Genomic DNA, 25754 nt, shown 5'->3' with positions numbered 1-25754 from the left:
TTTGGTTTTGGTTTTCTTTATTGCAGCTGACCAGAGACTAACAGGTGATCATGGGGACCTCCGAGGCAGACTCATTTCAGGTGCAGCGTGGATTCCCATCACCGATCATCCAAAAGATAAGTCGGGGGCCACGGCCTGGAGATGGGAGAGTAGTGGGTTGGGAATCCCTGGGACAGATTTAAAAATTGGCAGCGGGAAAAGCAATCTTCTCCAAGGGCCTCTTAGGACAGGTAAAGGGAGAGGCTCTGCTTTTGATGGCAGCTTTCAGGCGGGCAGTGCAGAACAGCTCTGGTCTGTGTCGTGTTGTCCGGTGTGCCGTGTTCCCTAGTGTGTCTTTGGGGTCCCTTTTGCCTTCCCACCTCAATCCCCTCACCTCAAGCATGATGTGTCGTGTTTCATGTCCCCCTGTTTGTCACGTTCTGTGTCACGGGTGTGTGCTCACATTTGTGCCGGAGGTGTTCTGCCCTGCTGCATGGCCTGCTGCAGTAGGACAAACCATGGGGAGTTGGAATTTGTAATGTGGGCTGTATTTGGGCTCTAGATGCTGTTCCTAGATTGACATAGGGTGTTTGAAGCTTGTGAGTTATTGTGGAGGTGTTTGACATATGTTCTAACTTTCTTTCAGGTGCAGATGCATTCCATGTGTGGCAGAGGGTCAGGGTTAGGAGGTGCCGGGCCTTCTTAGGAGCGCGGTGAGTAGCAGAGTGGTGGGGTTTTGGCCGATGTGGTGCCAAGATCAGGCAATGATGTTTGGTTCTCTTTAATCTAGCTGTCTGAGAGACACCAGCCCGGTGCCAGCAGGACCTTCCCAGGTGACGAGGTGGCCTTTCTTTGCACACAGACTGGGATCCCCAGATGTCTGAGAGATAAGTAGAGGGCTACGACCCACCACGGGGATGAAGGCAGGTGCTGGTTTGGGAATTACTGGGAGGGGTTTTTGAGTCCAATTTGGAGGGGGGGGGTGTTTTTCATGAAGTGGCCCCTTAGGCCCCATAAAAGCAAAGTCTCACTTTTGATCACAGTGCTGAGGTGTGCAGCAGGGCAGAGCAATCCCGGTGTGTCTCGGGTCATTTGTCTGTTGTGCCTTGTGTGTTGTTTGTGTATCTCATGTCTTTTACCTTAGCTCTTTGAGGGGCCTATCAGAAACCTTGGCATCATTGTTAGCATCTGTGATCTCTGCATTCCTTGGCCTGGCACCTGGGCCATAGATGTGATTCTGATACCTGTCTGAGCTCCCCAGTGAAAAGTTCTCTCTTTGGATGCATCCTGTCAGATGTCTTGTCAGGTCTTGTTCTGAGCTGTATGGACAGCTATGCCCCACCTGGATCCATTGTGGTGGACTAGGACTTGGATACATGTCATGACAGGTAGAGGATTCTGACCATAGGATTCTCAAGCATCCATCTTTGCAGTTTTTGGAATAAATCATTCAGTTTGCATCTTCTTCCTCCAGGGTTCTCTGAGCCTCATCAGCTCGCCATCATCTTCAACTCTTCTTCTTTTGCCTTCTCTCAGTCCTTGCAGCCATTTTCCTTGCCAAGAGATTTCTGTGCCTGGTGTGTCCCCAGTGTTTGTCATGTCTTGTCTGTCCTGTGTCACGGGTGTCAGCACACATTTGGGACGGGGCTGCTCTGCCCTGCTGCACAGCCTGGTGCAATAGGAGAAGTCCCAGGGACTTGGAATTTGTCATGTGGGGTGTAGTTGGTCTCTAGATGGGATTTGTAGAGGGACACAGGATATCTGGAGCTCTTAAATTATCCTGCCACAGTTTGACTCTTGTCCTACCTTTTTTTTCAGATTGAGATGGATTAAATCTGTGCCAGAGGGCCCCATCCCGGGTGAGGGGATTGCCCCGAGCAGGTGAGGCCCCATTTGTCTCTGCAGCAGAAGTGTGTATGGTGACTGTGTTACAGCACTGTTCTTTGTCTTTCTTTTTAGGAAGTCAATCTGGATGCCAGCAGCCAAGGTGAGCAGTGGAGAGAAGTGCTTGTTATTGCTCAGCTCTCAAGCACAACAATTTTTCAGCAGATTCATCATGTCACAAGAGGGATCTGCCCAGTGTGAAGGATGATGTTTGAGATTGAGGCTTCAGGTGAGTTGGGGATTGTGACTGGGAGAGGGAGGGTGAGCAGGTATCCATTTAGGAGTTATTGGCGGGGGGGTTGCAGGCAGCAGGGTGAGAAAGGGTGTTTATTTGTTTTAGGCCCCCCCCTCCCACAAGGCTGTTCAGAAGCCTAGCAGAGGCATTGCCATGTCTTAGAGCACACAAGGTCATCCACTGCACTCACAGCAATGCCATTTAACTTTGCCTTTCTCTAACCCAGGTGCCATGCCTAATAAAGGCCACAGCCTTGGAGTCAGGATGAAGCTGGAGCCTGAGGGAGCCAGGCACACTCAGGAAAGGGCAAGTAGCTGCCTTGCTGGGATTTGGCCCACATAACTCTGGACTCACACTTTGGTTTTGGTTTTCTTTATTGTAGCTGACCAGAGACTAACAGATGATCATGGGGACCTCCGAGGCAGACTCATTTCAGGTGCAGTGTGGATTCCCATCACCGATCATCCAAAAGATAAGTCGGGAGCCACGGCCTGGAAATGGGAGAGTAGCGGGTTGGGAATCCCTGGGACAGATTTAAAAATTGGCAGCGGGAAAAGCAATCTTCTCCAAGGGCCTCTTAGGACAGGTAAAGGGAGAGGCTCTGCTTTTGATGGCAGCTTTCAGGCGGGCAGTGCAGAACAGCTCTGGTCTGTGTCGTGTTGTCCGGTGTGCCGTGTTCCCTAGTGTGTCTTTGGGGTCCCTTTTGCCTTCCCACCTCAATCCCCTCACCTCAAGCATGATGTGTCGTGTTTCATGTCCCCCTGTTTGTCACGTTCTGTGTCACGGGTGTGTGCTCACATTTGTGCCGGAGGTGTTCTGCCCTGCTGCATGGCCTGCTGCAGTAGGACAAACCATGGGGAGTTGGAATTTGTAATGTGGGCTGTATTTGGGCTCTAGATGCTGTTCCTAGATTGACATAGGGTGTTTGAAGCTTGTGAGTTATTGTGGAGGTGTTTGACATATGTTCTAACTTTCTTTCAGGTGCAGATGCATTCCATGTGTGGCAGAGGGTCAGGGTTAGGAGGTGCCGGGCCTTCTTAGGAGCGCGGTGAGTAGCAGAGTGGTGGGGTTTTGGCCGATGTGGTGCCAAGATCAGGCAATGATGTTTGGTTCTCTTTAATCTAGCTGTCTGAGAGACACCAGCCCGGTGCCAGCAGGACCTTCCCAGGTGACGAGGTGGCCTTTCTTTGCACACAGACTGGGATCCCCAGATGTCTGAGAGATAAGTAGAGGGCTACGACCCACCACGGGGATGAAGGCAGGTGCTGGTTTGGGAATTACTGGGAGGGGTTTTTGAGTCCAATTTGGAGGGGGGGGGTGTTTTTCATGAAGTGGCCCCTTAGGCCCCATAAAAGCAAAGTCTCACTTTTGATCACAGTGCTGAGGTGTGCAGCAGGGCAGAGCAATCCCGGTGTGTCTCGGGTCATTTGTCTGTTGTGCCTTGTGTGTTGTTTGTGTATCTCATGTCTTTTACCTTAGCTCTTTGAGGGGCCTATCAGAAACCTTGGCATCATTGTTAGCATCTGTGATCTCTGCATTCCTTGGCCTGGCACCTGGGCCATAGATGTGATTCTGATACCTGTCTGAGCTCCCCAGTGAAAAGTTCTCTCTTTGGATGCATCCTGTCAGATGTCTTGTCAGGTCTTGTTCTGAGCTGTATGGACAGCTATGCCCCACCTGGATCCATTGTGGTGGACTAGGACTTGGATACATGTCATGACAGGTAGAGGATTCTGACCATAGGATTCTCAAGCATCCATCTTTGCAGTTTTTGGAATAAATCATTCAGTTTGCATCTTCTTCCTCCAGGGTTCTCTGAGCCTCATCAGCTCGCCATCATCTTCAACTCTTCTTCTTTTGCCTTCTCTCAGTCCTTGCAGCCATTTTCCTTGCCAAGAGATTTCTGTGCCTGGTGTGTCCCCAGTGTTTGTCATGTCTTGTCTGTCCTGTGTCACGGGTGTCAGCACACATTTGGGACGGGGCTGCTCTGCCCTGCTGCACAGCCTGGTGCAATAGGAGAAGTCCCAGGGACTTGGAATTTGTCATGTGGGGTGTAGTTGGTCTCTAGATGGGATTTGTAGAGGGACACAGGATATCTGGAGCTCTTAAATTATCCTGCCACAGTTTGACTCTTGTCCTACCTTTTTTTTCAGATTGAGATGGATTAAATCTGTGCCAGAGGGCCCCATCCCGGGTGAGGGGATTGCCCCGAGCAGGTGAGGCCCCATTTGTCTCTGCAGCAGAAGTGTGTATGGTGACTGTGTTACAGCACTGTTCTTTGTCTTTCTTTTTAGGAAGTCAATCTGGATGCCAGCAGCCAAGGTGAGCAGTGGAGAGAAGTGCTTGTTATTGCTCAGCTCTCAAGCACAACAACTTTTCAGCAGATTCATCATGTCACAAGAGGGATCTGCCCAGTGTGAAGGATGATGTTTGAGATTGAGGCTTCAGGTGAGTTGGGGATTGTGACTGGGAGAGGGAGGGAGATCAGGTATCCATTTAGGAGTTATTGGCGGGGGGGTTGCAGGCAGCAGGGTGAGAAAGGGTGTTTATTTGTTTTAGGCCCCCCCCTCCCACAAGGCTGTTCAGAAGCCTAGCAGAGGCATTGCCATGTCTTAGAGCACACAAGGTCATCCACTGCACTCACAGCAATGCCATTTAACTTTGCCTTTCTCTAACCCAGGTGCCATGCCTAATAAAGGCCACAGCCTTGGAGTCAGGATGAAGCTGGAGCCTGAGGGAGCCAGGCACACTCAGGAAAGGGCAAGTAGCTGCCTTGCTGGGATTTGGCCCACATAACTCTGGACTCACACTTTGGTTTTGGTTTTCTTTATTGTAGCTGACCAGAGACTAACAGATGATCATGGGGACCTCCGAGGCAGACTCATTTCAGGTGCAGTGTGGATTCCCATCACCGATCATCCAAAAGATAAGTCGGGAGCCACGGCCTGGAAATGGGAGAGTAGCGGGTTGGGAATCCCTGGGACAGATTTAAAAATTGGCAGCAGGAAAAGCAATCTTCTCCAAGGGCCTCTTAGGACAGCTGAAGGGAGAGGCTCTACTTTTGATGGCAGCTTTCAGGCGGGCAGTGCAGAACAGCTCTGGTCTGTGTCGTGTTGTCCGGTGTGCCGTGTTCCCTAGTAGGTCTTTGGGGTCCCTTTTGCCTTCCCACCTCAATCCCCTCACCACAAGCATGATGTGTCGTGTTTCATGTCCCCCTGTTTGTCACGTTCTGTGTCACGGGTGTGTGCTCACATTTGTGCCGGAGGTGTTCTGCCCTGCCGCATGGCCTGCTGCCGTAGTAAAAATTCCAGAAGTAAAAATCTTGACGCAGAAATATTTAATCAAATATAAAAAAATATGAATAAAAAGATATAAAAAATATGAAGAACTACTCGCATCAGATCTAATATAGAATATAAATTTAGTTTTAAATTGACATTGGTATAGATAAATGTGTAAGTAAGTAATATACATTAATATAAATTATAAATACAAATATGAATATAAAAATTGAACATTAGGATAAAACCTATTTAAATTTGGTTTAAATTTAAGGGTTGGGGTTTTTTTTATTCTTATTTTGTTAGAGGCAGGGTTTTTATTTTAAATAATATGAATGTAGATATTATTGTCGTATATTTCTAAATATTGAGATATACAAACAAGATATAAATATATATAAACACAAAATACAAAGAAACAAATAATAAGAAGAGATGTGATGAAGAATACAAATAACAGTATACATAAGTATACATTTTAAATGTACATGTGAATATGAACCTGAAAAATAGAATTTTAAAAAATATTTAAATACACTTTAGAAAAAAGGGGTTCTTTTTGGCTTTAATTTGGATGGAGGTAAAGGTTTTATTTTAAATCATCCAAGTGTTACAGAAGTAAAAATCGTAGCAGAAATATATACTTACTATCTAAAAACATGTATAAAAATGCACGAATAAATTTAAGTTTTAGGGATATATGCAATATGGAATAGAAATGTATTTATAAAAAGAAATGTATAAATGGACAGTGTACATCAATATACATTGTAAATAGAAATGTGAATATTAATATGAAAAAATACTTTAAAGAATATTTAAATATTTTTAAAATAAATTGATGTCTTTTTGGTTTTTTTTGGTTTTTTTTGTGTAGTGTTTTTTTTGTCTTTTATCCTATTAGATTAGAGGCAGACGGGTTTTTTTTCCCTCTTCCCGGTTGTTTTGGGGCATTTATTTCAGAGCAGTTTTCGGCGGGGGTCGCCCCTGTTCTTTTTTGCCGCCTTCGCTGCACGCAGCCTTGAGGTGCGCTGCGCCCCCGGCTGGGGCGGGCGGCAGTGCTGGCGCCTTGTGGGCAGAGTGCGGTACTGCAGCCCTGCACCGAGAGGCCGCCACCTTGGGAGTGGCGCGTGGCCGATGTCATGGGCTTTTGGTTGACCTTCACAACAGGGCGGCCAAAAGGGCGGGGAAGTGGAGGACCCGGTGGGTTTAACTGGACTGCCTGCACGGAATACCGACGTCATGGCAGCCCCGACGGATTTTTCTGTGGCGTTTCATGTGTACTCGAGACATGCTGTGGGCTCAGGGGCGCCGCGGGCAAGCGCATTTTGGCGGGTTTGTGACAGGCATCTGGGTAAACGCCTCGCTGTGCCAGGGTCCTCTCGCGTCCACTTTCCCGCCCTGAGGGAGCCGAGCCGGGCCGAATTATTCCGAAGAGCCGAGTGTGGCCGGAAACAGCCGAGTTTCCCCGAAGAGCCGAGTGTGGCCGGAAACAGCCGAGTTTCCCCGAAGAGCCGAGTGTGGCCGAAAACAGCCGACTTGAACCGAAGAGCCCAGTGCGGCGGAAAATAGCCGAGTTTACACCAAGATCCGATGATAGCCGACTGGAACCGATAGCTGAGTGTAGCCGACTTGAGCCGCATTTAGACAATGTGCCGAATGCGACCGAGTTTAGCCGAAGAGCCGAACTGAAACGAGTTTAGACCAAGAGCCGAACCAAGCCGAATTCAGCTGAGTTTAATTAAACAGAACCGAACGACGCCGCAGCGCTCTGCATGCAGTGCGCCTGTGCAGACGGCAGGGGCCGCTGTATAAAGTATAAAATATCAACTATATATAAGAAGGAATAAAAAGCTCTGTGTCATGTGCAGCAGTAGAAAATTTCAGGCTCCCAGGGAAATAAATACTTTTCTTTCAATCATTATAGTTTTGGGGTTTTTTTTACTCCCAGGTAGCCTGAAAGTTACTACTGCTGCTTTTTTATTCTAAAGCTAGAAAGGAAAACCAAGATTAGAAATGCAGGGAAAGAAAGAAAGAAAAAGAAAAAAAGAAAAAAAGAAAATAAGGAAAGGAAATGAAAGGAAGAAAGAAGGAAGGAAAGGAAGAAAGGGAGGAAGGAAGGAAGACAGACAAAAAAACCCAAAAAACAGGAGGGCAAGGAGAAACCGAGGGAGGAAAAAAAAAAAGAGAGAAAAGAAAAAAAAAACCCAGAAAAACAAAAAAAAAAAAACCCCACAGAAAAAAACCTCGGGATGGGCGAGAAACCCCCCCCCTCCCTGAAAAATCCAAGATGGGCAAGAAAAGTCCCAGAAATACCACAGAAAAAAAACCAGGAAAAAAACAAAACAAAGACAAAACCAAAAATACCCATAAAACAACAATAAGGGCAAGAAAAAAACGCAGAAGAAAACCCCAAGATGGGCATGAAAAAGCCCAGAAAAAAAAACCAAAAAAACTCCAGAAAAATATGTAAGAAAGGCAGAGGGGGAAAAAAAACCACAGAATAAAACCCAAGATGGGCAAGAAAAAAAATCACCACAAAAAACCAAGACGGGAAAGAAAAAATTCAGAAAAGAAAAACCCAGGAAAAAAAGAAAAAAAAAACCTGGACAAAAACCCCCAAGGGGGGCAAGGAAAAACCAGAAAAAACAGCAAGATGGGCAAGAAGAATCCCAGAAAAAAAATGCTAGATGGACCAGAAAAAACCCCGGAAAAACCAGGAAAAAAAAGAACAGGGAAGAAAAAAGGGAAAAAAATCCCAAGATGGGCAAGAAAAAACCCAGAAAACACCCACAGAAAACCAAGGAAAAAACCGCAAGATGGGCGAGAAAACTCCCAGGAAAAAAAACCGGAAAAAAACCCGAGGATGGGCCAGGACAATCCAGAAAAAAAACTCAGAAAAAATCCCCGAAGATGGGCAAGAAAAAACTGTCGTAAAAGGTGCCGTAAAGCGCGACTGTCGTAAAAGGTGCCGTAAAGCGCGGATGTCGTAAAGACTGCCGTAAAGTGCGACTGTCGTAAAAGGTGCCGTAAAGTGCGACTGTCGTAAAAGGTGCCGTAAAGCGCGACTGTCGTAAAAGGTGCCGTAAAGCGCGACTGTCGTAAAAGGTGCCGTAAAGCGCGACTGTCGTAAAAGGTGCCGTAAAGCGCGACTGTCGTAAAAGACTGCCGTAAAGCGCGACTGTCGTAAAAGGTGCCGTAAAGCGCGACTGTCGTAAAAGGTGCCGTAAAGCGCGACTGTCGTAAAAGGTGCCGTAAAGCGCGACTGTCGTAAAAGGTGCCGTAAAGCGCGACTGTCGTAAAAGACTGCCGTAAAGCGCGACTGTCGTAAAAGGTGCCGTAAAGCGCGACTGTCGTAAAAGGTGCCGTAAAGCGCGACTGTCGTAAAAGGTGCCGTAAAGCGCGACTGTCGTAAAAGGTGTCGTAAAGCGCGACTGTCGTAAAAGGTGCCGTAAAGCGCGACTGTCGTAAAAGGTGCCGTAAAGCGCGACTGTCGTAAAAGACTGCCGTAAAGCGCGACTGTCGTAAAGGTGTCGTAAAGCGCGACTGTCGTAAAAGGCTGCCGTAAAGCGCGACTGTCGTAAAAGGTGCCGTAAAGCGCGACTGTCGTAAAAGGTGCCGTAAAGCGCGACTGTCGTAAAAGGTGCCGTAAAGCGCGACTGTCGTAAAAGGTGCCGTAAAGCGCGACTGTCGTAAAAGGTGCCGTAAAGCGCGACTGTCGTAAAAAGGTGCCGTAAAGCGCGACTGTCGTAAAAGGTGCCGTGAAGCGGGACTGTCGTAAAAAAATGCCGTAAAGCGCGACTGTCGTAAAAGGTGCCGTGAAGCGGGACTGTCGTGAAAGGTGCCGTAAAGCGCGACTGTCGTAAAGACTGTCGTAAAGCGCGACTGTCGTAAAAGGTGCCGTAAAGCGCGACTGTCGTAAAGACTGCCGTGAAGCACGACTGTCGTAAAGACTGCCGTAAAGCACGGCTGTCGTAAAACCGGTCGTAAAGCGCGACTGTCGTAAATGGTGCCTTAAAGCGCGACTGTCCGAATTGTTCCGAAGAGCCGAGTGTGGCCGAAAACAGCCGAGTTTCAGCGAAGAGCCGAGTGTGGCTGGAAATAGCCGAGTTTACACCAAGAGCCGATGATAGCCTACTGGAACCGATAGCCGAGTGTAGCCGACTTGATCCGCATTTAGACAATGTGCCGAATATGACCGAGTTTAGCTGAACCGTGCCGAGTTCAGCCGAGGAGCCGAACTTAAATGAGTTTAGACCAAGAGCCGAACCAAGCCGAACCAAGCCAAGTTTCATTAAACAGAACCGAACGACACCGCAGCCCTGTGCCTGCAGTGCACCTGTGCAGACGGCAGGGGGCGCTGTGCCTGCAGTGCGCCGGTGCAGACGGCAGGGAGCGCTGTATAAAGTAAGTATAAAATATCAACTATCTATAAGAAGGAATAAAAGCTCTGTGTCACGTGCAGCAGTAGAAAATTTCAGGCTCCCAGGGAATAAATAGTTTTCTTTAAATCATTTTCGTTTTGGAGTTTTTTGTTACTCCCAGGTAGCCTAAAGATTACTACTGCTGCTTTTTTATTCTAAAGCTAGAAAGGAAAACCAAGATTAGAAATACAGGGAAAGAAAGAAAGAAAGGAAGAAAAAGAAAAAAAGAAAATAAGGAAAGGAACTGAAAGGAAGAAAGACTGACAAAAAAAAACAAAAATCAGGAGGGCAAGGAGAAACCTAGGGGGAAAAAAAAGAAAAAGAAAAGAAAAAAAACCCAACAAAAAACAAACCCACAGAAAAAAACCTCGAGATGGGCGAGAAAACCGCCCCCCCCCCAAAAAAACCCCGCAAGATAGGTAAGAAAAATCCCAGAAATACCACAGGAAAAAAAAAAAAAAAAACAGGAAAAAAAAAAACCAAAACCAAACAAACAAAAAAACCCAAACAACAACAATAAGATCGGCAGGAAAAAACGCAGAAGAAAACCCCAAGATGGGCAAGAAAAAGCCCAGAATAGAACCCCAAGACGGGCGAGAAAAATCCCAGAAAAAAAAAAAAAAAACGGTAAAAAAACCCTAAGAAAAACCCAGAAAAAAAAAAAAAAACAGAAAAGAACCCAAGATGGGCAAGAAAAATCCCTGAAAACAGACCAGGGAAAAACCCCAAGATGGGCAAGAAATTAAATCAGAACAAAAAACCAAGATGGGGAAGAAAAACCCAGAAAAAAAAAAAAAAAAAAAAACAGAAAAAAAAAATCCCAAGGGGGCAAGGAAAAACCAGAAAAAAAAAACCAAAATGGGCAAGAAGAAACGAAGGAAAAACCCCAAGAAATGCCAGAAAAAAATCAAGGAAAAAGGGAGTAAAAGCCCCAAGAAACAAGGCAAGAAAGAGAGGCAATAAAGGCCACAAAAACTCAAGACAAAAAAAAACAAAAACAAGAAATGCCAGAAAAAGGTACGAAAATGGTTCTGCCAGGTGCGATCAAGGTGAGCAGGTTCAGATTCAGGTCCAGGAGATGAACAAGTGTCAGATTAGCTTGGGGCACTGCTGTGCAATGCAGCTGTGACAGGATTTATGTTTAAATATAGTTTAAATAAATTGGGGATTGTTTGGCTTTTATTGGGGTATAGGCTGGAGATTTCATAAAAAATATAAAACTAGAAATCCAAATATATCATATATATGTTGATATCAATAAATATTTAATATATATAAATATAAGTAAAAGAAATATATTGTGTCAAAAGAATGTATCTATTATTATATAAAAAGGTATTCTCTCCAATATATATAGTATCTATAAATACAACAAATGAAAATTACAAATATAGATGTGAATAGAATTATGACAAACAAAATTATTTTTAAAATTTTAAATGTGTTTTAAAGAAAGGGGTGTCTTTGCTTTTTATTTCATTAGAGGCAGGGGTTTTATTTTAAATAATATAAGTACTATAGAAATGTAAATCAACATACAGAAATATATAATAAATATATAGAGATATAAAGATATAATACCAAACTATGAATAGAAATAGAAATAGAAATCTATGTAAGTAACATGAAGAGATGCAATATATAATATAATTTTTGTTATACAGTAATATAAATTCTAAATATAAATGCGAATATAAATATGAAAAATATATGATGGGGGCTCGGAGCAGCCCAGGTGTGAGCTGTGAGGATGATGGGGGCTCGGAGCAGCCCAGGTGTGAGTGTGAGGATGATGGAGGCTCGGAGCAGCCCAGGTGTGAGCTGTGAGGATGATGGGGGCTCAGATCAGCACCAGGTGTGAGTGTGAGGATGATGGGGGCTGGGAGCAGCCCAGGTGTGAGTGTGAGGATGATGAGGGGCCGGCTCCTGCTGGGGCGAGGCTGTTTTAGGGGGAGGCTTTGCCTCAGCTCCCTTTTGCATGGAGCTGCTGAGTGGAGGGGTTTATGGGGCGCTCCCGGCGCTGTCTCATGGAAGGACTGCGAGAGCTTCTCACAGGGTCGGGGGGAATACCTGGATCCGCGCTTGGGTACGTGGAGCATCGCTTAAAGGAGGTGCCGAGGGACGAATCTTTGTGCCGGGGAGCAGCAGCCGAACAGGTGAGCCCGTGTGGGTTTGGAGCGGGGAATTTTCTCCTTCCCCTTTGCAATTTCATCTTGCCAGTCCCTCCCCGGATCCCCAGGAACAAAAATGGAGCTTATGAGGACAAAAGGAATTAAGGAGAAGGAAGCAGCTCCTCTTCTTTTATTGTCTGCGTTTGAACTGAGGGGATCCCTCTTGACTTGTGGTTTTAAGGGTATTGATTGCAGGAAAAGCTGCCTTTTCCAGGCTGTTAGGGGTATCCCGGGAGTGACAGGGAATCCCTGCGTTCTATTCTAAGGGGAATGGGAAAAGTATTCTTGTGGTATTATGGGTTTGATTTGAAGGCAGCCACCCAATTTTCATCACCCTCGGGTTTAAATGAAGGGGGCAGCCCTGGTGTCCCTCCTCTTCAAGGGTTTGAATGGAGGTCGAAATTGCCCTTTCCCATCAGTCGAAGGCTTTCATTTGAGGAGCGCCCCTTCTTTTCTGCTCTCCTAGGGGGTGAAATTGGAGGGGAGAACGCATTTCTTTGCCCTTGTTGAAGTGAGGTGAGCCCCGTCTGCTTTTTCGGGGCTGGCTTGCGGGAAGCCGCAGCTCCGGCAGCGTTTGCAGGGCTGCAATGGGGCTGTGCCGCTGCATTGGAGGGCGCTGCCCGTGCCCGCGGCCCGGCCCGGAACGTTCCCGCTCGGAAGCGCTGCTGGCACGGCCCGGGCAGCTGCCGGGGCGCACGGGGGATTCGGCGCGGCCGGGCCGGCCAAGGGCGGCAGTGGCGGAGCCGCGGCGGTGCGAGCCGTGCGGAGCCGAGCGGAGCCGGGCCGGGCCGGCCAAGGGCGGCAGAGGCGGCGCGGGCGCTGCTGCGCCGGCCCGGGCGGTGCCGGCCGCTCCGTCCGCTCCGGGCGCGGGGCTCGGGCGCCGCCGGTAGCCCCGGGCCCGGTGCCGGCCCCGCCGGGCAGGGGCAGCGGGCGGGGCTCCCCGGGACGGCGCCGGCCCCGCGCGCCGGAGCAGCCGCCGCAGGAGCCGCTTTCCTGCCGGGAGCCGCGCTCCGTCCGGGGCCGGCAGCGAGCGCGGGGTTCGGCCGCTCCAAGTTCGGCGGTGCCGTGGCTCGGAGGCGCTTTGGAGGCGTTGATGGCATCGCCGGGTTCGGTTTGCTGCTAAGGGATATGGTGTTCTTCCTGAGTGGTACGGTTCTCGGTGCCGGTAGGGATGATAAAGGTTCGTTTCGGATTGGGTTTTGTAGTCGGATATATATTTTTTTGCCGGGGTATTATGTGTAGAAGGGCGCGCAATGGTTTTTACGGGTCGTAGCGTGAAGCAGCGGTTCGGATTTTAATTCTGTTGCGGTGGCTTTTATTAGCGTGAGTGTGCAGTGTTTGTTTTGGGGGGCTTGGGGAAGCGTCCTGTCGTTCATAGGAGCGGGTTTTTAATCTTTATAATTGCATGTGTGTTTATCGTCTTCCAAGGCTTTTATTTGTTTGGTTTGTTTGATTTTAGTGTATGTTTTATGGTTACGGGTAATTTGGGAGACATTGTTTATGGTTACGTTTGTCTTTAGTCTTTGTGTTTGTTTCTAGGTGGTATTTTTATTTTGATAGCTTGAGGCACTATGGGTTTATTCAGTTGGGAATAATTTTTTGGTTGCAGATTTAGGTTTATCTGGTTTTTGGTATTATTCTTGTTGTTGGTTTCTTTATTTTCTTTTTGTTGTTGTTGTTGTCTTTTAATGTATTTGAGTATTGTTTATCAGGGTTTTTTTTGGGGAACATGGGTATTTATATGGTGGGTTTTTAAAGTATTTATTTATTTGGGTAGTTAATTTCTTAGTTTTTAGTGGTTGAGATGTTTTTCCATTTTGTTAATTAGTTCAGGTTTTAAAGTTATTTTTACAGAGGATTGTTTATTCTTTGAGTTAGTGTAGAGGTAGAATTTTGTTGGTTTGTTTTTTTTAGTAACGTCGTTCAGGGTGAGTGGCAATGGCTTGAGTTTAGTAGATTGGTTTGACCTTTTTTTTAGTACTTTTTGTAATTTGCTGTTTGTGTTTCTATAGGATTTTCTTTTATTTTGGTTCCATTTTTCTGTCGTGATGAGAATTGTTATTGAAAAGAGTGTTCTTTTTTTTTCGCTGACACTTATTTGGCTGTTGGAGGTATCTTGATGTTTTTGGAAGATATTGGTGGGAATTTGATGCTGTTTGTTCTGTCATTTCATTTAGGAATTGGATTTTAAATATACAATTATGACTCTAACTATATTGAAACAAAAGAAATAGATGTGTAGCAATGGGAAGGAGCCAATTTTATTTTTATATATTCGGTCAATTTTTTAAATTTAACATGTAACATGAGTCATTATATGTTACAATAAGTTATTCTAATTTTAATAGAGTGTTGTGTGTGTTTATAGATACATGAATAGAGAATATAAATGTAAATACAACCCAAACAAAAATACAAATATATAAATGGATTGCAACTATATGCAGATATATAAAAAATTAATAATAAATTGTAAATGTAAAATAACATAAATTGATACAATATATAATACAAGTAATACTGTATATATTTTATTAAAAATATTATAGGAAATGGATATAAAATAGATATAAATACGGATGCGATCTATCTATCTATATATATATTATTTGTTGTATATTATGAAAAATATAAATATAAAAAAAAATTTAGGTAGTTTAAAATAATGGATGGTTTTGTTTATTCTTTGCCTAAGCAGGGATTTTAGTGTAAAAATTACAAATGCAAATAATATAAAGGTAGAAATATAAGTATAGAAATATATCATAAACACATTAAAGATTTATATAAAAATTAGAAATATAAGGAAAAATAAGTTGTAGCAGTAGATATGGTAAATAATTTAAAAAATAATTCCCGTATATTTTTTGAATAAGGTGCATGTTATATATAGTTATTAATATAATGCATCAATATAAACTATGAATATCTATAAAATATCAACTATCTATAAGAAGGAATAAGAGCTCTATGTCACGTGCAGCAGTAGAAAATTTCAGGCTCCCAGGGAATAAATAGTTTTCTTTAAATTATTTCCATTTTGGAGTTTTTTTTTTACTCCCGGGTAGCCTGAAAGTTTCTACTGCTGCTTTTTTATTTTAAAGCTAGAAAGCTAAACCAAGATTAGAAATACAAGAAAGGGGAAGGGAAGGGAAGGGAAGGGAAGGGAAGGGAAAGGAAAGGAAAGGAAAGGAAAGGAAAGGAAAGGAAAGGAAAGGAAAGGAAAGGAAAGGAAAGGAAAGGAAAGGAAAGGAAAGGAGTGAAAAACAGAGTGAAAAACAGAGTGAAAAAAGTAAAAAGAGATGGAGGGAAAAAGAGAGGGCATTGGGGAGGAGCGGTGCTGCCTCAGGTCCTTCCCCGCCCTGGGGCGAAGGAGCCGTTTGATGCCCGGGAGGGCGTGCAGGTCCCGGTGGCTCCCGGGGGACGGAGCGGTGGCTGTCAGCCCGAGACTACAACTCCCGGCAGGCCGTGCTACTGGCGCGGCGTGTGACGCAACGGCTGACGCGGCACATGAGTGGCTGGCGTGCCAGGCGGCCGCGCGGGGCTGTGCGCGGGCAGCTGCCGGCGCCTCTCCCGCGCGGGACAGCGACGCTGGAGGGGCGCAGCCTCCGTCTGGCCGCCCTCCCGGAGCTGAGCAGCGCGGAATGAGCGTCCGCCCGGTTCCTCGGCCTCCCTCAGCGGTGCCGGGGGCGGGGGCGCTGCCGCCCGCCGATGGCGGAGGGCGAGGCGGTGCTTTGCTGCCGCGGGCCGGGAGCTGCAGGAGCCGCCCCGGGCGAGCGGCGCCGGGCGCTCCCGCGGTCCCGGTGGGGCGGCCGCCCTCGGGCTGGCGGAGGCGCCGGAGGAGCCCCCGAGCTGCAGCCGTCTCCCTCGGGCTGCTGCCGGTGCTGCGGGCGGAGGCGGCTCCGCCCGTGTTGGGCGCTGCGAGCAGGGAGCGCTGCGGTATCGCCGGCATGACGGGGCTGCTCCCTGCGTTAGTGCTCGTGGCTCTTTGTGCCGTGACAGCGGATGGAGCGGCGCTGGGCGGTAAAGCCAGAGATGGCCGGGAGAATGCCCAGCGCAGGGAGCGGGCGGGCTGTGTGCTTCGGATGGCACAGGTGCGAGCTGCAAAGTGACCCCCCCTTCCGCCCCTGCCCTCCCGAGCCCCGGGGAAAATGCTTTCCAGCATTGTCGAGCTTCTGAAAGACAAAACTTGTGATTTGACACTTGCATCCAGAAAAGGTTTCTGTCTAGATTAGCTAATGCCTAAATTGTTCTTGGTTACATCCCATGACCGGTTTTAGGCAGTGACTTTATACTGCTTTTAGGATTTTCTTGTACAATAGTGAGAAAATAGGCAGGTCTGATAGTGGTTTCACTTTTTTTCTACTTCACGTTCCATAAGATTCTTTTATCCAAGCACTTGTTTTAAAATTCTACTAGGCGGTTATGGTTCACTTTTTTTTTTTCTTTGCAGCACCCTTGACTTTTTTTTCCCTCTAAATTGGGAGTAAAATTACCTTGATTTTCTTCCTTCTTTTTTAACTGAATTGTTTTTATTAAAAATCCTATTTGAATATGTAGGAAAAGTGGGGATGTCCTGTAATATATATTCTAGCTTTTCTTGTTTACAGGGTACTCACAAAATATGTCTCCCTTAGAGTCCCACAGAAACGTTCTCAGTGCGATCTCTATCAAGGTATGTATTTACAAGTAAGTGATCCCTTTAGATATTTGCCTGTGAATTACCTTTTCCTGTAATTCAGAGCTTGCGTTCTGTGGGTTGTATGATAAACCTGTAAAATATGTAAGAATGGTTTTGCAAGTCTGAATCGTTGAAGGCAGCAATAAGTGGATTTAGAGCCTGTTCTTGAGCAGACAAAGGGAAAAAGTGTGACTTTGATGCTGAACTTGTCATTTTTCATTTGACTTGTCTTGAATTATTTAAGAATAGAGAGAACTAGAAAAAGAGAGAAATAGAATTGGTTATTGGGCACTCCTCAAATGCTCACCATGATCCAGTGTGGAGCTGAAGGGAAGGGTGATGGAACAGAGCTCTGTGCTTTGGAAGGGAATAAATTTAAAGCTGACCTCCGCACAGAGTCTCACTAACTTCTGTTGCCTGAAAGGTAGCAAGAGCAAAGACATAGAATATTTCTCCCTGTTTGTAGATATACTTGTCATTCAAAATTATGCTGATGGGGATATGCTTTTATGTATTTAGTGACCTTTACAGATTTCTTCCCCGAGTTTTTTGAGTTCATAGAATCATGGAATAATTCAGGTTGGAAGGGGCTCTAAAGATCACCTCGTTCCAAGCCTGCTGCCGTGGGCAGGGACATGGTTCCATGGACCAGGTTGCTCTGAGCCTGATCCCAGAGCACCAATGGGCCTCGAACACTTCCAGGGATGGGGCAGCCCCAGCATCTGTGAGCAGCCTGTGCCAGCCAGGTGCCAGAGGAGGAAGAAAGCCCTTCCCACCCGGAGCAGAGGTTGCTGCAGCTTCGCGCAGCCTCGTGTCACCGAGTGTGTGAGACAGAAAAGCCCTTCCCGTGGAGGGGTAACAGCACTGAAAGATCTTTTTTGGGAGAAGCGGAGCAGAGCTGGCCTGGTGCCTGGCAGCTGTGCAGGCAGTGGGGATGGAGAAGCTGCAGTTATCTGTCTTCTTGGCTGAGTCTTTAAAAATGAGACACATTTCTGTAGTTCCTTTTCGAGCATTACGTGACAGTTCCCCCTAGAAGTGCAAAGGCAGCTGTTTTCTTAGCAGGAGGAAGTCAGGAAGAGGCAAAGCAGGCAAAGACATCAGATAAGTCTGGATGAAAATCTTGGCTAACCTGTTTTTTTCCCCCTCCTCCAAACAGCCAATTCTGAAGCGCTGAGCAGAGATCTGCCCGGGAGGCAGAGCAGAGGCGATCTCTGAGAGCTGACACGGGAGCTCTGGTGAGGACAGCTGCTCCCCTGCCTCGGTGTGGGACCTGCTGAGCTGCCGTTCCTGTGGTGGGAGTGTTTCTCCTCTCATCCAGGCAAGCCAGAGAGCTCCTAGGGAAGGGGCAGGTAAGGTTTAAGTGCCGAGATCTCTCCGGTAAGAGGTGACGTGGCAAAAGGAAATGGCCTCAAGTTGCAGCAGGGAAGGCTTAGATTGGCTTTGAGGACCAGTTTGTTCACTGAAAGGGTGGTCAGGCGTAGGAGCGGGCTGCCCAGGGCAGTCCCCATTGCTGGAGACATTGAAAGCATGGCAAGATGTGGTGTTTAGGGACCTGATTTGGGCTTGGCAGTGCTGGGGCAACAGCTCGATGGTCTTAGAAGGCTTTTGCAACCTAAAGGATGCTATGGTTCTGGAAAGCCTCGACCCCTCTGGCTCTGACACAGCACCTGGATGCTGACGGAAGGTCACAGACCCTGGAGGTGCCTGTCCCCCAGGGAGGGAGAGGACGAGGCAGTGTGGCCTGCAGGGAGGGTGTCGTCCCCAGAGAGCAGCCGGCGACTCCATGCCTGCCCGGGGCTGCGGGTGCCCCCTCGGGGTGGACGCCTGCCCTCAGGTTTCCCTCTGGGCACCCGGGGAGGGAACCAGGTCCATCCGTGTGGCAGCTGCAGGGCCTGCAGGCTCTGGGCCCTGGAGCCGAGTGAGCCTGAGCTGCTGCATGCTTGCTGTGAGCTTTGGGGTGAGCGTGCATCACCGCAGGCCTGGGATGGATTGAAATGCGCTGAGGAAAGCAGAGGGAGGGAGGGAGGGAGGGAAATGCTCTGTTAACATGTGCCAATTCTTCTGTCAGACTCATCACGGCGGGACAGCGTGAGGACTGAAAGTGTAAGAAGATGTGGAGGGAAAGAGAGAATCTGACAGGAGCAGCGAACGCACGAGTGCACGAATTTTGCTTTTTGCTTGGATGTAAACTCAGGAGTTGAAAGGAGTTTGGGAGTGAGAAGGGACATTTCAGAAGGAGAAGAAGAAAAAGAAGTTGTTGTTGTTGTTACAGTCCTGGCAAAATCTTTTGTTCTAGCTAATAAAAGAAGTTAGTTTAAAAAACAAAAGGGAAAAAATGTAGTGTTTTTATTTTTTCCTTCACTATGATATTCATTGGTGGTATATGGTGTGTTGTTTTATTTCTTGGTATTATTAACTCTGTGTAAATTGTTTTTTGAGTGAAGCTGACTTTCTGGATGGGTTGGTTTGTATTTGAGGCAGGATTAATTTCAATAGGATTCTTTCATAGATTTCTGATGGGTATTACTGGGATTTTGGTTTTGTTTGCTGTATGTATAAACATAGAGCTTTGGTGGGGCCAGCTGGGCTGCTGGAGTTTTGGGTGTAAATTTATTAGATGGCTTTTGTTAGATGCAGTTTTTAATTTTTGAAATGTTTTTCAATGTAGTGGTTTTAAGGTGGTTTTTAAGAATTCATTGTATTGTTTTCTGTTGTTTGTAGTTGGTGTATGATAAGGGATGTGGTGTGACTTTTTGAACATTATGGTTTTGGTGTTCCTAAGTTCTGATTTCTTTGTGGTTCAATATTTTTTTTTTTATTTTTATTTTTTGGGACAGGGGCATTTATATGGTGGGTTTTTATAGGCAATATGTTTTTTAATTTAGGTAGTGATATTTTTTAATATTTTTAATAGTTTAGGTTTTTTATTTTCATGGTTTTAATTATTTTTTTTAATTTTTTCAAATAACTTTTATAGATGACAGGTTATTATTTGTGCATTAACATAAAGGTAGAGCTTTGGGGACTTTTTAGTAATGTTTAGGGTCAGTTGTGCAGTTTTGAGTCTAGTGCGTTGGTTTGATTTAATTTTTATTGGGTGTTTGTTTTTATTAGCAGTTGTGTCATTTTCAAGGTGTGTTTTGAGTTTTTTGGGGTTTTTGAGATACCGGTTTAGGAGGAAGTTTATGATGAGCATGTGCGGAGGTTTTGGGCTACTTTATAGTGGGATTTAAAATTTATTTACAGTTAGGTTTATTTGAGTTTTTATTAGGGTTCAATGACGTTGTGGGATGTTTGTTCCGTTAGTAACAGAAATAGGTTTTGTTTTGCTGTGCTGCGATGGGATGGGCGTGTGCTGCGTGCCGGTGCTGACAAAGGTACAGTATTGTTGTGGCTCTGGTGCGTCGGGTTAATGAACTGACATGGTTTAATATAGAGATGAAAATAGAAATAAATATACATTTAAAAATAAATATAACATTAGAGTTGTAAACATAAATATAGATAACAGATACATACGTAAAACTGTAATATATGGTATATAATTGTAACATATTATCATATAGATAAATGATAGTCTATTTTATATATATATATACACAAAGATATATAAATATAGATTGTAAATATAAAAATATTTAAATAGAGTGAAAGAAAATTGGGGGGTTTTATTAGGTTATAGGCTGGGGTTTTTAAATGATAGAAATAAAATATCAATTCAGATATACAAATATATATAGAAATACAAATATCTATACATATTTAATTTAAGCAAATATAAGTAAGAAAATATATATAATACAGAAAATATATATCTATGATTATATTAGAAGGTATTCTCTCTAATATATATAATATCTATGAATAAAATAAATAAAAATATCCATATAAATATCATTATAATTTTGAAAAATAAATTAACTTCCTAAATTTTAAATCTGATTCAAATAAAGGGTTGTCCTTGGTTTTTATTTGGTTAGAGGCAGGAGTTTTATTTTAAATAATATAAGCAATATAGAAATGTGGATCTTAAGATAGAAATATATAATAAATATATAAAGAAAAATTGCTAAACTATGAATATAAATTTAAATATAAATATATGTAAGTAATATGAAGAGTTGTAGCATGGAATATAAATAACATTATATGGCAATATAAACTATAAATGGGAATATAAATATAAAAATATGTAAATATAGTTTAAAAGAAAGGGAATGTTTTGGCTTTTATTTAAGTAGAGGCAGGGTTTTTATTTTGAATATTATAAGTGTTCCAGAAGTAAAAATCTTGACGCAGAAATATTTAATCAATATAAAAAATATGAATAAAAATATATAAAAAATATAAATACCTACTCGCATCGCATGTAATATAGAATATAAATTTATTTATAAATTGACATTGGTAAAGATAAATGTGTAAGTAAGCAATATACATTAATATACAATATAAATACAAATATGAATATAAAAATTGAACATTAGGATAAAATCTATTTAAATATTTTTTAAAACAAAGGGTTGGGATCTTTTTTTATTCTTGTGTTAGAGGCAGGGTTTTTATTTTAAATAATATGAATATAGATATTATTGTTATATATTTCTAAATATTGAGATATACAATCAAGATATAAATATATATATAAACACAAAATATAAATAAATACAAATAATAGGAAGAGATGTAATGAAGAATACAAATAACAGTATACATAAGTATACATTTTAAATGTAAATGTGAATATGAACCTGAAAAATAGAGTTTAAAAAAATATTTAAGTACAGTTTTGAAGAAAGGGGTTCTTTTTGGCTTTAATGTGGATGGAGGCAAAGGTTTTATTTTAAATAATCCAAGTGTTACAGAAGTAAAAATCGTAACAGAAATATATACTTACTGTGTAAAAATATTTATAAAAATATACAAATAAATTTAAGTTTTAGGGATATATGCAATATGGAATAGAAATGTATTTATAAAAAGAAATGTATAAATGGACAGTGTACATCAATATACATTGTAAATAGAAATGTGAATATTAATATGAAAAAATATTTTAAAAAATATTTAAATATTTTTTAAAATAATTTTTTTTTTTTTGTGTTGTGTTTTGTTTTGTTTTGTCTTTTATCCTATTAGATTAGAGGCAGAAGTTTATTTTTCCTCTTCCCGGTTGTTTTGGGGCATTTATTTCAGAGCAGTTTTCGGCGGGGGTCGCCCCTGTTCTTTTTTGCCGCCTTCGCTGCCGCAGCCCCGAGGCGCGCTGCGCCCCCGGCTGGGGCGGGCGGCAGTGCTGGCGCCTTGTGGGCAGAGCGCGGTACTGCAGCCGTGCAGCGAGAGGCCGCCACCTTGGGAGTGGCGCGTGGGCGATGTCGCGGACTTTTAATTGACCTTCTCAGCATGGCGGCGAAAAGGGCGGGGAAGTAGAGGACCGGGTGGGTGTCACTGCACTGCCTGCACGGAATACCAACGTCATGGCGGCTCCGACGGATTTTTCTGTGGCGTTTCATGTGTACCCGAGACATGCTGTGGGCTCAGGGGCGCCGCGGGCGGGCGTATTTTGGCGGGTTTGTGAGAGGCATCTGGGTAAACGCCTCGCCGTGCCGGGGTCCTCTCACGTCCGCTTTCCCGCCCTGAGGGAGCCGAGCTGGGCCGAATAGTTCCGAAGAGCCGAAGAGCCGAGTGCGGCCGGAAACAGCCGAGTTTCACCGAAGAGCCGAGTGCGGCCGGAAACAGCCGACTTTCCCCGAAGAGCCGAGTGCGGCCGGAAACAGCCGAGTTTCACCGAAGAGCCCAGTGCGGCCGAAAACAGCCGAGTTTACACCAAGAGCCGATGATAGCCGACTGGAACCGATAGCCGAGTGTAGCCGACTTGAGCCGCATTTAGACAATGTGCCGAATACCGAGTTTATTTATATTATATTTAAACCGAGTTTAGCCGAAGAGCCGAACTGAAACGGGTTTAGACCAAGAGCCGAACCAAGCCGAACCAAGCCGAGTTTCATTAAACAGAACCGAACGACGCGGCAGCGCTGTGCCTGCAGTGCGCCTGTACAGACGGCAGGGATCGCTCTGCCTGCAGTGCGCCCGTGCACACGGCAGGGGGCGCTGTATAAAGTATAAAATATCAACTATCTATAAGAAGGAATAAAAGCTCTATGTCATGCGCAGCAGTAGAAAATTTCAGGCTCCCAGGGAATAAATCGTATTCTTTAAATCATTTTCGTTTTGGAGTTTTTTTTTACTCCCAGGTAGCCTGAAAGTTACTACTGCTGCTCTTTTATTCTAAAGCTAGAAAGGAAAACCAAGATTAGAAATGCAGGGAAAGAAAGAAAGAAAAAGAAAAAAAGAAAATAAGGAAAGGAAATGAAAGGAAGAAAGAAGGAAGGACAGGAAGGAAGGAAGGAAGACAGACAAAAAACCCAAAAACCAGGAGGGCAAGGAGAAACCTACGGAAAAAAAAAAACAAAAAAACAAACAAAAAAAAAAGAAAAAAAAAAAGAAAAAGAAAAGAAAAAAAAACAACAAAAAACAAAAAACAACAAAACCCAAGATGGGCAAGAAAAATCCCTGAAAACAGACCAGAGAAAAACCCCAAAATGGGCAAGAAATAAAATCAGAACTAAAACCCAAGATGGGGAAGAAAAAATCCAGAAAAGAAAAAAAAAAAAAGAAGGACAAGAAAATCCCAGGGAAAAAAAAAAAAAAACAAAAAAAAAACCAAAAAAACAAAAAAACCAAAAAACAAAAAACAAATATAACCCAAGGGGGGCAAGGAAAAAACAGAAAAAACACCAAGATGGGCAAGAAGAAACGAAGAAAAAACCCCCAAGAAATGCCAGAAAAAAATCAAGGAAAAAGGGAGTAAGCCCCAAGAAACAAGGCAAGAAAGAGAGGCAATAAAGGCCACAAAAACTCAAGAGAAAAGAAAACAAAACCAAGACATGCCAGAAAAAGGTACGAAAATGGTTCTGCCAGGTGCGATCAAGGTGAGCGGGTTCAGATTCAGGTCCAGGAGATGCACAAGTGTCAGATTAGCTTGGGGCACTGCTGTGCAATGCAGCTGTGACAGGATTTATGTTTAAATATAGTTTAAATAAATTGGGGATTGTTTGGCTTTTATTGGGGTATAGGCTGGAGATTTAATAAAAAATATAAAACTAGAAATCCAAATATATCATATATATATGTCGATAACAATAAATACTTAATACATATAAATATAAGTAAAAGAAATCTATTGTGTCAAAAGAATATATCTATTATTATATAAAAAGGTATACTCTCCAATATATATAATATCTATAAATATAACAAATGAAAATTACAAATATAGATGTGAATAGAATTATGACAAACAAAATTATTTTTAAACTTTTAAATGTGTTTTAAATAAAGGGATGTCTTTGCTTTTTATTTCGTTAGAGGCAGGGGTTTTATTTTAAATAATTTAAGTACTATAGAAATGTAAATCGACATACAGAAATATATAATAAATATATAGAGATGTAAAGATATAATACCACACTATGAATAGAAATAGAGATCTATGTAAGAAACATGAAGAGATGCAATATATAATATAATATAATTTTTATTATACAGTAATATAAATTCTAAATATAAATGCGAATATAAATATGAAAAATATGTGATGGGGGCTCGGAGCAGCCCAGGTGTGAGTGTGAGGATGATGGGGGCTCAGATCAGCACCAGGTGTGAGTATGAGGATGATGGGGGCTCGGAGCAGCCCAGGTATGAGCTGTTAGGATGATGGGGGCTCGGAGCAGCCCAGGTGTGAGTGTGAGGATGATGAGGGGCCGGCTCCTGCCAGGGCGAGGCTGTTTTAGGGGGAGGCTTTGCCTCAGCTCCCTTTTGCATGGAGCTGCTGAGTGGAGGGGTTTATGGGGCGCTCCCGGCGCTGTCTCATGGAAGGACTGCGAGAGCTTCCCACAGGGTCGGGGGCAACACCTGGATCTGCGCTTGGGTACGTGGAGCATCGCTTAAAGGAGGTGCCGAGGGACGAATCTTTGTGCCGGGGAGCAGCGGCCGAACAGGTGAGCCCGTGTGGGTTTGGAGCGGGGAATTTTCTCCTTCCCCTTTGCAATTTCATCTTGCCAGTCCCTCCCCGGATCCCCAGGAACAAAAGTGGAGCTTATGAGGACAAAAGGGATTAAGGAGAAGGAAGCAGCTGCTCTTCTTTTATTGTCTGCGTTTGAACTGAGGGGATCCCTCTTGACTTGTGGTTTTAAGGGTGTTGATTGCAGGAAAAGCTGCCTTTTCCAGGCTGTTAGGGGTATCCCGGGGGTGACAGGGAATCCCTGCGTTCTATTTTAAGGGGAATGGGAAAAGTATTCTTGTGGTGTTATGGGTTTGATTTGAAGGCAGCCACCCCATTTTCATTACCCTCGGGTTTAAATGGAGGGGGCAGCCCTGGTGTCCCTCCTTTTGAAGGGTTTGAATGGAGGTCGAAATCGCCCTTTCCCATCAGTCGAAGGCTTTCATTTGAGGAGCGCCCCTTCTTTTCTGCTCTCCTAGGGGGTGAAATTGGAGGGGAGAACGCATTTCTTTGCCCTTGTTGAAGTGAGGTGAGCCCCGTCTGCTTTTTCGGGGCTGGCTTGCGGGAAGCCGCAGCTCCGGCAGCGTTTGCAGGGCTGCAATGGGGCTGTGCCGCTGCATTGGAGGGCGCTGCCCGTGCCCGCGGCCCGGCCCGGAACGTTCCCGCTCGGGAGCGCTGCTGGCACGGCCCGGGCAGCTGCCGGGGCGCCCGGGGGATTCGGCGCGGCCGGGCCGGCCAAGGGCGGCAGTGGCGGAGCCGCGCCGGTGCGAGCCGTGCGGAGCCGAGCGGAGCCGGGCCGGGCCGGCCAAGGGCGGCAGAGGCGGCGCGGGCGCTGCTGCGCCGGCCCGGGCGGTGCCGGCCGCTCCGTCCGCTCCGGGCGCGGGGCTCGGGCGCCGCCGGTAGCCCCGGGCCCGGTGCCGGCCCCGCCGGGCAGGGGCAGCGGGCGGGGCTCCCCGGGACGGCGCCGGCCCCGCGTGCCGGAGCAGCCGCCGCAGGAGCCGCTTTCCTGCCGGGAGCCGCGCTCCGTCCGGGGCCGGCAG

The 25754-nt window shown here is 45.0% G+C and overlaps 1 long non-coding RNA gene across 2 annotated transcripts; it reads left to right on the top strand.

Annotated features, from left to right (window-relative positions):
- Window positions 1-12971: 12971 nt before the first annotated feature.
- Window positions 12972-19332, top strand: LOC134430575 (uncharacterized). Of its 2 annotated transcripts, none has more exons than XR_010030846.1 (4): window positions 12972-13154; window positions 16585-16649; window positions 17812-18004; window positions 18724-19332. It is a non-coding gene; the product is annotated as an uncharacterized LOC134430575 (long non-coding RNA). The 2 variants fall into 2 exon arrangements; XR_010030847.1 differs by lacking the exon at window positions 12972-13154 and adding an exon at window positions 15813-16068.
- The last annotated feature ends 6422 nt before the right edge of the window (window positions 19333-25754 follow it).

The sequence above is a fragment of the Melospiza melodia genome, chromosome 29, assembly GCF_035770615.1.
Source record: "Melospiza melodia melodia isolate bMelMel2 chromosome 29, bMelMel2.pri, whole genome shotgun sequence".
Lineage (NCBI taxonomy): Eukaryota > Metazoa > Chordata > Aves > Passeriformes > Passerellidae > Melospiza > Melospiza melodia.
This window is presented reverse-complemented; position numbering and strand designations above follow the sequence as displayed.